At 47.7% G+C, this 14855-nt stretch overlaps 1 protein-coding gene across 18 annotated transcripts in view; it reads right to left on the minus strand.

Moving 5' to 3' along the window:
- Nucleotides 1-14855, minus strand: part of NFASC (neurofascin) — a 181711-nt gene that overhangs the window by 139314 nt on the left and 27542 nt on the right. The window contains exon 1 of one of the 18 annotated variants that reach the window (XM_077886736.1): nucleotides 2410-2685. The exons of the other annotated variants lie outside the window; for them this stretch is intronic. The gene's annotated coding sequence lies outside the window, so the exon portion shown is untranslated. Of the gene's footprint in view, nucleotides 1-2409; nucleotides 2686-14855 lie in introns of those variants that run through there. 18 annotated transcript variants of the gene reach the window in all.

Genomic DNA, 14855 nt, shown 5'->3' on the forward strand with positions numbered 1-14855 from the left:
GGTTCCAGGAATGGAGCCCCAGCAAAGCCAGGGATCTCTTTCTGGGCACGTCTGACTGGAAGGCTCAAATGAAAAACCTATTAACCCCCAGGCTGCTCCAGAGCTCCCTGGGGCGGCTTCCCTCTCCTGGCTTCCTCTCTCTATTGGGCCCTCAGCAGACACTCCCCTCCCCATGCCAGCCTTTTTTTCTAGACCCCAAATCTCAAGGGCTGATCCAAATCTCAGTTGGATCCGTGGCATGCTCAGAGGCTGCTGTGCAACTGATGCATGGTCCTGCATCTCTCACGGACAGCTTACTGACATAAGATCTCCAAGTGGCCATTAATCCAGAGTCCGGCCTGTGCGAAGGCCTCCTCCTGAAGCACTAGATACTTCCCAAAGATCTCCAAGGAAGATTTCACCTGGCCCTTCTTACTGTCAAGAAGTCCTTCTTTGCATCTGACCTCAGTCCTCCTTATGGCCTACCTCCAAAACAAAGCATGCTGTTGCCTTCTACTGGGAGACAGCCCACTACAGTCTCAGAAGAGCAGGGTCTTGGGCTGGGGAGGACAACTGGCTTGGTCACGGATGGTGTGACCCTAGGCAACATGCTTATCTTCTCTGTTTCCTCCATTCTAAAAGAACAGTAGCACCTGTTACAGGAGATAACCAGACACCACGTGCTTGGAGAAGAGCCCATCCCAGGTAGACTCTCAGTGAGCAGTTGCCTGTTAGAGTTATAGTTGTGATGGCTTTCCCATCCCTGAGAAAGGCCATCTTGCCTATCCCTCCTGGTACACGCTGGGCTTGTCTTCTTGAGAGGGGAGGGCCCATGGCACGACTCAGCCTGCCTGCCTCTATGAGGAAGGCCCTTGTCTCTGTTCTTGGACCTTCTAGGAACCTCCCACACCAACTGACAACCATAAAATAGTCAGTAGGAATCCCCGAAAATTTTGGTGGAAGATGCTGGGTCATTCCTCCAGGCTAGGTGCCTAGGCAGGCAGACTGCAGTTGGGTTAATCACACACACCCCTACTCCTGACCTCCCGCTGTTTTGCCAGCTCTGGTGCCCTCTGTTAGTAGAAGAGTACCCAGCCTGACACATAAATCATAGAAATAGTGCTCCGAGGAGCATGCAGATGCTTCTAAAAATAGTCACCACCTCTTCTGACTGTGGGAAGGAAGGGAAATGAGTGCCCACAGCATCTGTAGGAGTGGAAAGCCTGAGGAAGAGCTACCGTACTCTGCAGGGCCACCTCCTCATCCCACTGCTCTGCGACTAGGACCAGGGTGGGCCATCCAGGGGTGCAGCGTACTCAAGGAACCTGCATTGTTTGCTTTGTGCATTCAGGTAAGGGGGTAGCCTGCATAGCTCTGAGACATTGACATTGACACTGCCCTGGGGAAAAGTCTGGCTTGCCTTTGGGGAGATTGCCCCTTCTGATTTGAGCCTCCAATAACCTAGAATCAGCCCATTCTAGCTCTAATACAGCCTCAAACCTTCCTGGGTTAAGTAGGGTCATGTAATCCTCAATCCGAACAAAAAGTTCAAGTCACTGAGTCCAAGCCCTGCCTCAGGGAGCCATGTACCCACAAGGAAGGCAGGAGAGACAGTCCCTGCACCGGCCTCCTTCTCACCCCCAACTTATAAGCAAACCAGCACACGGCTTCTTAGAGCTGGCTTGAGATGGAAACGTTTCCCGGATCAGGGGAGCTCCAGGCCAGAGCCACTCGCCATGGCCAAAGGGAGTACCATTAGCTCCTGACAGAGCCAGTTGACCCAGGCCTGCCTGCGCCCTGGCTTCCCTCCTGTTTTGGTTCAACTCAAAGTGAAAGAGAATCAAGACACCCTGAATCAAAACCTGCTCTGCATCCCTAGAAGCCAGCGGAGAGCAAAATGGTCTATTCTCACTTCCTCCCAACCAGCAGCTTCTGCATGCCAGGACTGAGTGGGACAGGATGAGCCGAAGAGGGCTGTTTTGGGATGGTGGGGCCCAGAGCCAAGGGCTGAGGGAGAGACAGGGAGGAGCTCGGGAGGGCTAACCCAGAGGGATAAGTCACAGAGTTAATACGGGCTTTGCAATCAGGTGCACAGCCTGAGATCCTCCTCTGCCAAATGCTCCTCAGCCTCTCTTTCCCAGACACCCTTCAGACAAAGCTCCCCTACGAGGCTCTCCTTGCCAGGACTTGGGAGCCTCGTCCCTTGCTGCGCTTCCTCCAAAATTGAAGCTAATCCCTCCTTATCACTTCTCTCCCTTCTGGCCTGCTTCCTTCATGTTTCACACCCTAATACCAAACCAGTCCTCTCACTGGCTAGGAAGCTTCCTGCAGACCTTGCACATACACACAACTCCAGCATCTTCAGGAAATGAGGCACAATCCTAACACAGGCCACTTTGGATCTTAGAAGGCCAAAGCAGAAGGACTCACCCAGAAGGAATGGGGCAGGGACAGGAGGCCGGGAGTGGGGTAGAGTTGACCACTCCACCTCTCTCCTGAACGAGTTGTGCTCCAGTTCATCCAGCGTCTTCTCAGCCTCCCTCCGTGGGGACAGATGGGGATGGAAAGCTAGGCATTTCTCAGGACCCAGGCTATTCCAATGTGCAGAAGCCTGAGCAAAATCCCAGCTAGATCTGCCCCCCTGGATGCTGGCCTCAGAGCAAACACAGCAGCCCTGCTCTGGGTGGAATCAAAATAATTCCTGGTTTCCCTGTTCCTTGCCACCTCCCACTTGCCACCTCCCCAGCCCTTGGTGACATAAACAGGGCTTTATTATCTCAAGCCCACCACGTCCTCTCAAAGTGCTGTGAATGGAATCCCACACAATACACTTGTTTATTAATAACCATTCAGCCCCCCACCCCCCCACCCCAGCTTGCTCATTCGCTCACCACTGGGTCTCCCTCATGCATAATGGAAGAGTTATGTGGCCCATGACACAAGCCAGGCTGTGCTGCTCAGCCTCTGAAGGAATAGACAGAGAGAAGTACCAGGCTGGGCCAGGCTCCCCAAGGCAGGGGTGGAAGGAGGAGCAGACCCCCCACTTAAGACCAGAAGATGTAATGTTCTGTGGGTGGTATCGGCCTCCCCCATACGCATGCCCTACCCGAACCCAAGCCAGGATGGCAGCGGGTCATGTAACACTTATTCAACACCCTCCCCGCCCAATCCAAAGCCCCACAAAGGACGAGGGCTCACAGTGTCAACTACAGCTCGCTGGCCCACTTCTCCTCTAAAGCCTCAGGACAAACCTCTCTCTCTTCCACTCAATAGCCCATCACACATGTGACTGTGGCCACGAGTGTACCCTCGCCTTCTGTCTAGCATCTAAGTCCTCGCCAGACTATGTATCTCCAGTCCCGTTGCCTTGCATGCAACTACTTCCATATCCTGTACCAACCTGTTCCCCCTGCAATGGCCAAAATTCTGAGGGTCAGGCTTCCTCTTAAAGTGTACAGCCCAGCCCTCCTATATTGCTGGTAAGAGTGGACTCTGCTGACATTCCTCCGGAGGGAAATCTGAAAATGCATCTAAAAGTCTTAAAAATGGGATGCCTGGGTAGCTTGGTAATTGAGCATTTGCCTTCGGCTCTGGGCATGATCCTGGGTCCAAGGATTGAGTCTCGCATTGGGCTCCCCGTGGGGAGCCTGTGTCTCCCTCTCTGTCTCTGCCTCTCTCTGTGTGTCTCTCATAAATAAATAAATAAATAAAATCTTTAAAAAAAATAAAGTCTTAAAAATGTTTATGCCCTGGGGCACCTGAGTGGCTCAGTCGGTTAAGCATCTGACTCTTGATTTCAGCTCCGGTCATGATCTTGGGATTGTGGGATTGAACTGCTGTCAGGCTCCATGCTCAGCAGGAGTATGCTTGAGATTCTCTCTCCTTCTGCCTCTGCCCCCCCGCCCCCGCTCATGCTTTCTCGCTCTCTTTAATATATAAGCAAAATATTTTAAGTTTTATCTATTTATTCATGAGACACAAACACACACACACACACACACAGAGGCAGAGACACAGGCAGAGGGAGAAGCAGGCTCCACGCAGGGAGCCCGACGTGGGATTCGATCCCCGGTCTCCAGGCTCTGGGCTGAAGGCGGCGCTAAACTGCTGAGCCACCCAGGCTGCCCTAAACAAAATCTTCTTTAAAAATGTTTATGCTGGGGCACCTGAGTAGTGATTGAGCGTCTGCCTTTGGCTCAGGTCGTGATCCTGGGGTCCTGGGATTGAGTCCCTGCAGGGAACCTGCTTCTCCTTCTGCCTGTGTCTCTGTCTCTCTGTGTGTCTCTCATGAATAAATAAAAAATCTTTTTAAAAAGTTTATGCTTTGTTTCATAAATTCTACTTCTGAGGGTAGATCTTAGGTAAATAATCAAAGATAACTAAAATATGTAATTCACACAAATGTTCATCAGAATATTGTTTATAATAGTAAAAAGTTAGAAACAATCTAAAGGGCCATCACTAGGGGAAATGATAAACTATGCCATGTCCATGGTGTGACAGGAAGTAGTGTCTGAAAATAAGGATTCTGGGGCAGCCCCAGTGGCTCAGCAGTTTAGCGTCTGCCTTCAGCCCAGGGCATGATCCTGGAGACCCGGGATCGAGTCCCACGTCAGGCTCCCTGCATGGAGTCTGCTTCTCCCTCTGCCTGTGTCTCTGCCTCTCTCTCTGTGTGTCTCTTATGAATAAATAAATAAAATATTTTTTAAAAAAATGAAAATAAGGATTCTGGAGCCAGATGATGTGGGTTCAAAATCTGGCTCTGCCATTTACTGGCTGTGTACCTTGGGCAAGTTATTCAGCCTCTCTGTATCCCATTCTCTTCATTTGTATAATTAAGATAATAATAGTATTAATCTCAAGTTACAAAATTCAATGAATGATAATGCCCGACACATATGGTAAATAACAAAAAAAAAACTGGATTCTTATTACTATCATAAGCCATTAAATGTCATATAATTATTAAAATGATGAAATCATATTTTAATGATACGAAAAATTATTCAGTGAAGATAGCAAATTACAAAAAGAGTAAGAATGGCGTCTCTTTGGGTGGTAAAATTACGGATAATCCGCATTTTTTCCTTTGCACTTATATATATTTTCTAAATGTTCGTCAAAGAACATAAACTCCTTTTATTCATAAGAAAAGGTATCTGTAACAGTGTGGTATGATCCCCAGCACAGAACACACACCAGCCCTGGTTCCAGATGCTGCCCTTCCTCTGGGAAAGCTCAGCTTGCACTGCCTCTCTGACCATCACATCACGTTGCTGGCTCTTATTGAGCTCAAGTCAACATCGCAGCCCCCTGGCCCTGGCTCCCTCCTGCCCTACACCTTGCCCCCAGCCTGGCTTTCTCCCAGGGACTACTGTCGAGCCTTTTCTCTTGTTTATAATGAACACTCGCTAGTAGAGTTTCTAAGAATGTAGGAAGGATACTTGAGGAAGGCACACCAGAGTGGAGGGTGTCGGTCCTATGGTTCAGAGCCAGAATAGAAGGGTACACCCCAGGTGGGGGCAAAGGGAGCCCATTTCCCACATCAGCACGGTAAGAGAGGGGTTAGGAGAGAAACCAGATTTAACCCACATTGAAAGGAAAAAAAGGAGGTTAGATTTTTTTTTAAAGATTTTATTTATTTATTCATGAGAGTCACAGAGAGAAAGGCAGAGACAAGGCAGAGGGAGAAGCAGGCTCCCTGTGGGGAGCCTGATGCAGGACTCGATCCCACGACCCCACGACCCCAGGATCATGACCTGAGCCAAAGGCAGACGCTCATCCACTGAGCCACCCAGGTGCCCCAGATTCTATTATTATTATTTTTTAGATTTTTTAAAAAACTTATTAGAGAGGGCACAAGCAGAGTGAGAGGCATAGGAAGAAGCAGATTTCACCCTGAGTGGGGAGCCCAACGTGGGGCTCGATCCCTGGACCTGGAGATCATGACCTCAGATAAAGGCACTTAACCATCTGAGCCACCCAGGTGCCCAAGGAGGTTAGATTCTGAGAAAATCAGGCAAGCATTCAGATGGGGGCGGCGGTGTCCCCAGAGAACAGGGCCACCCCACTGCTTTGGCGGTCTACTGTCTTCTGGAGGTTTCTTTTGAGGCAGCCATACAGGTCAATCCCCCAGAGCCAGCTGTGTCACAGCTCCCTTCTTGAGTGAGGGAGACTGCCCCAGTGCAGAACAGGGGGTTAGGAAGGATTGGTAGCCAGAGGGGAGGAATGCAATAGGGAGCAGGGAGACCTGCTGGGGCTGGCTGGCCTCAATGTGGGTCACATTCGCAGAGGACAGCCCACAGCAGTACAGGATGGCCGTGGCTGTGAAAACAGCTGGCGTGCCTGTGGGAGAGCTCCAGCTTGACCCAGGTCCTAGGCGGGGCTCCCCACCCCTGCCCCTGCAGGCTCACCCCCCTGCCACCCACTGCCCCCCCCCTAGAGGCCCGGTGTGCCAAGCCCCGCCTACCCACTCTCCCATACCAGAAGAGATAAGCAATGCAGTGATCTGGGGGACGGTTGACCTTGCCAGAGTGTGGCCAAGTGATTGCCTACAGGAAAGGAGGGGACAGCGTGGGGCTGGGTGAGCCTGAGGCCCTCAAACTGCAGTTGTTAAATGACCCTGGTTGTCCTGGCTAAAGGTCTTTTTCCTCTCTGGGTGCATAATCCTCACTTCCAGGGATGGAAAGTGAATTCTATTGTAACAGGAAACCTGCAGTATTTTGTCTGAAGGATTTAAGCAGAACTGTGGGTGGCTCCTGTCAGAGGAGCTGTAGAAAGCCAAGCACGGAGGCGGAGAGCACCTTTGAGGGCTCATCCAGCGTGGAGACCCCAGGATCACACAGAGCTGGCGGCACCATCAAGAAAGAAGCCATTCAAAGGGGACCCAGGAGGAAAATGTGAGGAGTCTCCCTGCGCCCACCAGCACCCACAGCACCTGAGTCAGCACCCACTGGAGCATATGTCTGCCTCAGCTGTGGTGCGACTGCCTCATGGGTGTGCTTGGGGTTGTGTCTACATGTGAGCATGTATTCATGAGTGTGCATGAAAGCATGTACCTGTGCATCCTTGGGAAGAGTTTCAGTTCCCAAATGTGTGGCTCAGTGAGTGTGAGCACTCTGCTTGGCTCTGTGTGTATGTGCACGTGTGTGTGTATGTGTGTGTGTATGTGTGTGTGTGTGTGTGTGGGAGAGAGAGAGAAAAAGTGTTTAGGGTATGTATATATCTTCCTGGCTGGTTTGGTAGGCATATGCGTAGGTGTGTCCTATAATTTCCATCTTATATGCATGACTTATGTTATTAGTGTGTCTCAGTATGTGTGGGTACCTGTCTTACGGTTATCTATAGGTGTTCTAGTCCATGGATGTGGCACTGGCTGCATGTCTCCTTCAGCTTACAGGATGGATCACTCTGTATGTACATGTGAGTGTGAATCTGTGTGTATGCATATTCAATAAGTTCTTACATACTGGTGTGTTTTGATGTGTGGGTCTCTTGGGCTCCATGCATGTGTCTGTCCTGGTTCCTATAGGTATGTTTGTAAATATGTACATCTTCCTTGATGTGTGTCCTATGTCTGTGCTTTTCTTATGTGTGGATACTATGTGTGCAGAAGCAGAGGCAGGAGAGGCTGGGGCAATCCCGTGGTCTCCCTACATTATCAGAATGCTCTCTAGTCAGGCACAACACTAAAGGACTGATCCTCATGCAAACCCTGCAGGGGCTCCCTCCTCCTGCAGAATAAAATCCATCTCCCCTGCTGACATCTAGGAAACTCCTTGTCGGCATCCAGTAATCTGACTACACTTGCTTTTTCCCAAATGCTTGGAACAGCCCACCTCTACCTCTGCTTTTCATGATTCTTTTTCTGGAGTTCCCTTATTCCATTTTTGCTCAACAAAATCTTGCTCATCCTTTACGGGCCAGTGCCAATGCCACCTCCTCCAGGAAGCCAATTCCGCCCTTTGGCTGGATAGGAACATTCTGGCTTTTGACTTCCAAAGCACATTATGTATATTCCTCACTAAGCACAGACCTCATCCTCCTTTCATTGCAAAGATGTGTGCAAGTATTTCCTCCCCTACAGTAGAATGATGAACAACACATAGTGACTTCAACCTGACTTTTGCAGTTCTTAAGGTCCCTGGTTCCATGTCTGGTACACAGAGGCCTACAGTAAATGTTCACTGAACTATATGACTTGAGTTTGGCTAACCAGCAAGCTGAAAGTAGAAAAGAGCAGTCGCTGTCCTGGACAAGTACGAAAAACAGATCTAAGACTCTCCAGCCCTAGTGTGCTGTAGGGCTAGGAGAAGCCACTTACCCTTCCTGGACTCAGGCTCTGTGTCTGAAGGAGTCTCTTCTAGGAGCAAATGCTCAAAGTCAAATAGGATGGCTCTGCTAGCTTCCTCATTCTTGTGAAGCAGTTACCTAAGAACCGATCTCTCTCAGGGTCTAGGCACAGCTCTAAAAGCCTCATCCACAATGGTGTTCATATGGCTGACTGCTGCAGGCAGGACAGATTCCAGTTATCGATTTTCCTCTAGCAACTTTACAGGCACACTCCAAATCACAAAAGGCTGAGCTTTTGTGCTTTAAAGATGCAGCTCACCAGCCAGATCTCCAGCCTCTGGAGTTGACCAAGACCCTGGCTGCTGGTGATGGGGCATGGAGCAAGCAGCACTTTCCAAGACCTGATGCCAAGAGAAAGATCACCTGAACAAAGACATGGATGATTACACTGCCTTTGAAAAATACAGTAATGTTTGACTCATAATTTGGGGGCAATCTACTCAAAAAGGTAAAAACTTTGCAAAAGAGTTGAGACTACCAAATGTTGGTGAAAGACCTGGTACAACTGGAACTCCCATAATTGTTGGTAGAAAAATAAACTGGCACAACCACTTTGTGAAACAGACAGTGTACTAAAGCTGGACATACTTATATTGTATGGCATAGCAGTATCTCTGGGTATTCACCCAAAAGAAATCAGTACTTATACATTCATGAAAAGATATGGCCAAAACAGATTATACTCAAACACATACAGAATTGCAAGAGGCCCTAACTAGCCAAAACAATCCTGAGACTCTCAAATCAGAGACTCACATTTTCTGATTTCAAAACTTACTATGAAACTATAGTAGTCAAATCAGTGTGGTACTAGCATATGGATAGACATAAAGACCAAAATAGAATAGAACCCATACATCTATGACCAATTGATTTTTGACAAGGGCACTCAATGGGGAAAGAATGGTTTCCCCTCAATGGGGAAAGAATGGTTTCTTTAATAAATGGCGCTGGGACAGCTGGATTTATACAGGCAAAAGAATGAATTTGGACCCCTACCTCACACCATGTAAAAAAATTAAGTCAAAATGGATCAATCAACAACCTAACAATAAGAGCTAAACCATAAAACTCTTAGAAGAAAATGAGAGGTAAATTTTTATGACCTTGGATTTGACAATAGATTCTTATACATGTGTCACCAAAAGCATAAGCAACAAGAGAAAAAACAGATAAATGGGACTTCATCAAAATTTAAAACTGTACATTAAAGGGCATTATCAAGACAATGGACAGACAGCCTGAAGAATGGAAGAAAATATTTGCAAATTGTATGTCTGGTAAGCATTTAATATCCAGGATATATAAAGAATTCCTAAAACCCAATAACAAAAATATAAACAACCCAATTTATAAATGGGCTAAGGACTTGAACAGACATTTCTCCAAAGAAGATACACAAATGGCCAACATGCAAATTTGGTTCCTCAAAAAGTTAAACATAAAACTACCATACGAGCCAGCAATTCTGCTCCTTGGTATACACTCAAAAGAATAGAAAACAGGAATGCAAACACATGCTTATAGACAAACGTTCATCACGGCATTATTCATAATAGCCAAAAGCTGAAAACAATCCACATGTCTATGGATGGATGAGTGGCTAAACAAAAGGTGGTATATCCATTCAACAGAATATTATCCGGCCATAAAAAGCAATGATGTACTGATACATGCTCCAATATTGATGAATCTTGAAAACATTATGCTATGTGAAATAAGCCAGACACAGAGGGATAAGTTCTGTATGATTCCACTTATAGGAGGTACCTGGTATAGTCAAATTCATAGAGATAGAAAGTAAATGAGAGGTTACCCAGGGCTGGGGAACACAGAATATGGAGTTGGGGTTTTTTTTTTGAGTTGGGTTTAATAGCTACAGAGTTCCTATTTGGGGTGATGGAAAAGTTTGGAAATAGATTGCAGTGATGATTAGATAACATTGTGAATATACTAAATACCACTTAATTATACATTTAAAATTGTTCAAATGGCAAATTATATATATATAAATATATATGATACATAAAAATATAAAAAGTATATATTTTCTGTAATAAAGTTTTTTTTAAGTCACTGCAGCATCCTTCTCTACTTTGCTGTCAAATTCATCAATATCTGATTCTAAATAAATGATTACGGGGATTAATGAGACAAAGATGTGAAACAGGTTTCAGAAGTACCACTTTCCTAGAGGGGGGATATTCTTCAAATCTTGAAGTGAGTTACTGAGGTAATGAGTGAGAGAGGATCTATTCTTGGCTCTGAAATTCCACTGACCTTGTCATCCCCTTTCCGGGCTAGGGTATAGCCTATACCTATAGGCTAGGTATATGGATGTCATATCATATACAGCAGGCTCCAACATAACTCTGAAATCTTCTAAGAGCCAGACTAGCTGCTTTGAGTCTCCATCTTCCCTCCAGGCCTCTCTAGATGTCTTTGGTCCCACTCCTTTCGCTGCTGACTTGAGCTTTCTGAACAGGGAGGAAAAACACCACTACCCAGTAGGTCAAATAGACCCAAGACATTGGCCTAGGGGCTTTGCCCAAAGCTTCTCTGTCAAACTTCTTCCAAAGCTGGATACAATATTTAAACATCAAAGGGAAGCCCTAGTGGTGCAGGCTAGAGCAAGAGATAGGCTATTTTTAAAAATTTTTAAACTCGGGGTGCCTGGGTGGCTCAGTCGGTGAAGCATCTGCCTTCAGCTCAGGTCATGATCCTGGGGTCCTGGGATCAAGTCCCATGTCGGTTTCCCTGTCCAGCAAGGAGCCTGCTTCTCCCTCTGCCTCTGCCACTCCCCCCACCTTGTGCTCTCTCTGTCAAATAAATAAATAAAATATTTTTTAAAAATTAGAAATAAAAAATTTTAAAACTCAGTTCACCAAGATAGCAGTTCACCTGTACTTCTCACCAGCCTACCCTCTCATTGTCCCGGAAGATGGAGAATGGCCCCCTCCTAGCCAGACTGATGGCTGTAATAACCTGTCTTCTAACTCTTATGAAGATGGGGATGCCATTCTAAGCCTTTGGGTTCCCCCACTGACCTCTCTCCTCCGCAGGAGCTGGGCAACACTATTTTGTGTTAACCATCCCACTACAGTCTTGGGTTAGGAATTTGAACTTCATCTTCTTAAAATTCCTAAAATGTGTAACTTTCTTTGATTTTCTAGAGGTGTACATAATTCAATAACCATTCACATCCTCTTTTTTATTATATGCCCATAAAGCCGTCTGACTGATCATTTAAATGAACACACCAGAATTTATACATTTAAATGAGCGTCACCTCTTTCAAAGCTGTCCCCTCGGGAGGTTACATCCATATTCTAACAATGCACCTGCCCATGCTTAGAACATTTCTGAAGCTTCTCTTTTGGAAGTGCTTTCAAAACCTATAGCATATTCTTTTGGTGGGCCCCCATGGTGGCAAATTTCTATCCTATGAGGGTAGATTTGAGTTTTCTTCCTTAAGTTCAAAGATCGGGCCAAGAATGAAAAACATGGTGGGTGATGCAGTTGGGAATACCGTTTCATGTCAAAAGCAAAGAATGATTATCAAAGAAAGATCTCTGAAGACTGTTACTGGGGAGGATGAAACAAGGTTCCGAGTGCTGGCTCCCCTGCAGGAACAATGTGTAGCCCCCAAACGGCTCTGGAGGACAGCACATGTGTGGGTATGCAAAATCTGGCAACATCTTTAAAAGCAGTTAGAAATCACTCCATTGGCAACACTAGATTCCTTTGTTGCATCCACTCACGTCACTGTGTCTTGACCAGGGGCTAGGAACCAGAAACTTTCCAAAAGTGGCTGCCAAATGTCATAGCCTGGAATGGGCATAAGGAACAAGCTGCCCCCTATCTCAAAAGAAGGCAGAGTCTGGGGGGAAAAAAAAAAAAGAGGGAAGGGGTGTCTGGGTGGGGTAGTTGGTTAAGTGTCTGACTCTTGGTTTCAGCTCAGGTTGTGATCTCAGGGTCATGAAATGGAGCCCCATATTGGGCTGCACACTCAGCATGGAGTCTGCTTAACATTCTCTCTCCCTCACCCTCTGCCCCTTCCTACTCAAATAAAAAGAATTTTTTTTTAAAAAAAGAAGACAGAGAAAAAAAGAAGACGACAGAGTGTGGCACATGCAAAGAAGTTGGTGATGTCTGGCGGTTTCCCTATGTGTTAAACATTGAATTATCATGTGACCCGAAAACTCCATTCCTAGGTATCTACCTGAAAGAACTGAAGACAGATGCTCAAAGTGTTGTTCATAACAATACTATTCACAAGAAACAACCCAAATATCCATTCAGAGATGATGGATAAAGGAAAAGACCAAATACTACATAATTCCATTTATATGAAATATCCAGAACAAGCAAGTTGGTAGAGACACAGCAGAAGAGATTAGTGGTTGTTAGGGGCTGGGAGGGTGGGTGAGGGAGAATGGGGAGTCACTGCTTAATTGGTAGGGAGTTTCTTTTTGGGGTGATGAAAATGCTCTGGAAGCAGGCAGTGATGATGGTGCACAATGTTGTGAATGTACTGAATGCCACTGAATTATACACTTTAAAATGATTAAAAAGGCAAACTTTATGTGTGTTTCATCACAAAAAAAGAAGGAGAAAGCAGTGAGCAGAGTTTCCACGCTAATTGGTAGCAGGAAAGTGGTATGTGGAGGGTAAGGGTGCTGGCCCTGGGTGGGAATACTCACAGGCAGCAGTGTTGAGGCCTTCACAGATAGAAGAGCAGGAGGGTAGTGTAGGGACACTGGCCCACAAACCAGTGACAATCAGCCATGTGCCCTAGCCCTCCACCACAGCAGTACTATCAAACCCATGATAAACCCTTCTCAACGAGGACTCAAGAGAGCCATTCGTGGGAAAAGATCCCCTGTGGGGAGAGGCAGCAACTGTTCCGGAGATCAAGCCAGGGGAGAACATTTCTAATACAGCTGGTTTTCCCGTCGATTCTAATCTCTGCCTACAGCATCACGACCATCTGATTAGGACATCACTGCCATCTCTTCTGGGCCATCAGGGCTGTGAGCCTCTGGGATGGGGAGGGGGCAGGAAAGGAGTGTCCTTTCCCTGGAGATAAGGCGCTTCTCTCCACCAGCAGCTGCTTGTCATGAGGGCAACCCAGGCCAAGCTCCCCTGCAGGGCACCCCCTCCTTCCCCAATTCCCCAAGAAGGCTCACAGATGCTCCCCAGGCATATCTGCATCTCTGGCTCCAGGCTTTGTCAGGGAAACTCACACCCCAGCCAGGCAGCTGAGGCTGGTCTCCAACCACCCAGCCCCTTTGGCAGCTTCCAGCTTAGGGGTATGTTTTCCTAATCTTTGTGCATGAGGATTTACAAATTCAGAGAACAGAGAAGACTCTTAGCAGCAATTACAAGACTAATAACATTAAGTCTTAGATGGTTATTACAGACCCAGATCCCTTATTAGTCATGACAGCCAGTGAATCAGGGGAGCAGTGAATTGTAATACATATGAAAAATAACTTTAAAAATTCAAAGGTCTCAATCACTGAGGCTCTGTACAACTAGGTGTTGAACCTAAGAGCCCGTCTTTGGGAAAGGCTGGGAGAGAGACCCCAGAGGATGCCTGCCCAGTGTAAGAACCTGCTCCAGACTCACAAGCCTCCTTCAGACCTCTCTTTCATTCATTCACAATGAAGCACAAATATTTCCCGAGCACCTACCATGTGGCACTTTGGAGCTTATGATATGGTGGGGAGGACAGACTTGCAGGTTAGCTGCATGCTCCTGGCATCTTCTGCCCACTGAGGCCAGAAGGAAGTGAATGGTCAGCTGCTGTAGCCAACGATGGCAGAGCCAAGAATGATCCACGGGGTGGGGGGGCTGGAGTGTAGGGGACTAAGGCTGGGAAAGGCCCTGCCCAGCTGCCCTGCTGGGGTGGATCTCTGCGGGGACTGAGACACCCAGTGCAGTGACAGCGCTGAGAAGACAATGCATTCCACCTGCTAGCGGAGGAGTGAGGAGGAGCGACAGGGTGAAACAGGCTGCCAGAAGCAGCAGCGCTCTGAGCGCCTGCGGCAAGAGGCCTTGTGGCAGGGAAGCCAGGGGGATGACCGCTGGAGGGAGTCAGGCTTCTCCCTGTCACCTGCCCAGGGCCACATGGGACTGGAGGAGGAGCCGCTACAGCTGTTGATAGTCCAGGGTCCCCACCCCAGAGCAGACACACCAGGGCGCCCCAGGCGCAGGCAAGATGCAGGCCACAAAAAACCTCCTGAGAGGCATACAAGAAAAGGAGGGGGAGGGAGAGAGGAGCTGGGGAGAACAGGCAGCTCTGAGAGGCAACTGTCAGGCCCTGACCACCAGCAGCCCACCCGTTGCCATGACGACGCCCTCCTGCGCGCCATCCAGGAATAAATTATTGATCACGGACACTGCTTTCCTGCCTCCCCGAAACCCCCAGTGCCCTCTTCCCCGCCACCAGTGCCCTCTTCCCCGCCACCGTCTCTCCCCTCCTCCACCTGTTCTGTATTTGCCTGGAAGCTGGTCTCTCT

The sequence above is a fragment of the Canis aureus genome, chromosome 38 (genome assembly GCF_053574225.1).
Source record: "Canis aureus isolate CA01 chromosome 38, VMU_Caureus_v.1.0, whole genome shotgun sequence".
NCBI classification, from domain to species: Eukaryota; Metazoa; Chordata; class Mammalia; order Carnivora; family Canidae; genus Canis; species Canis aureus.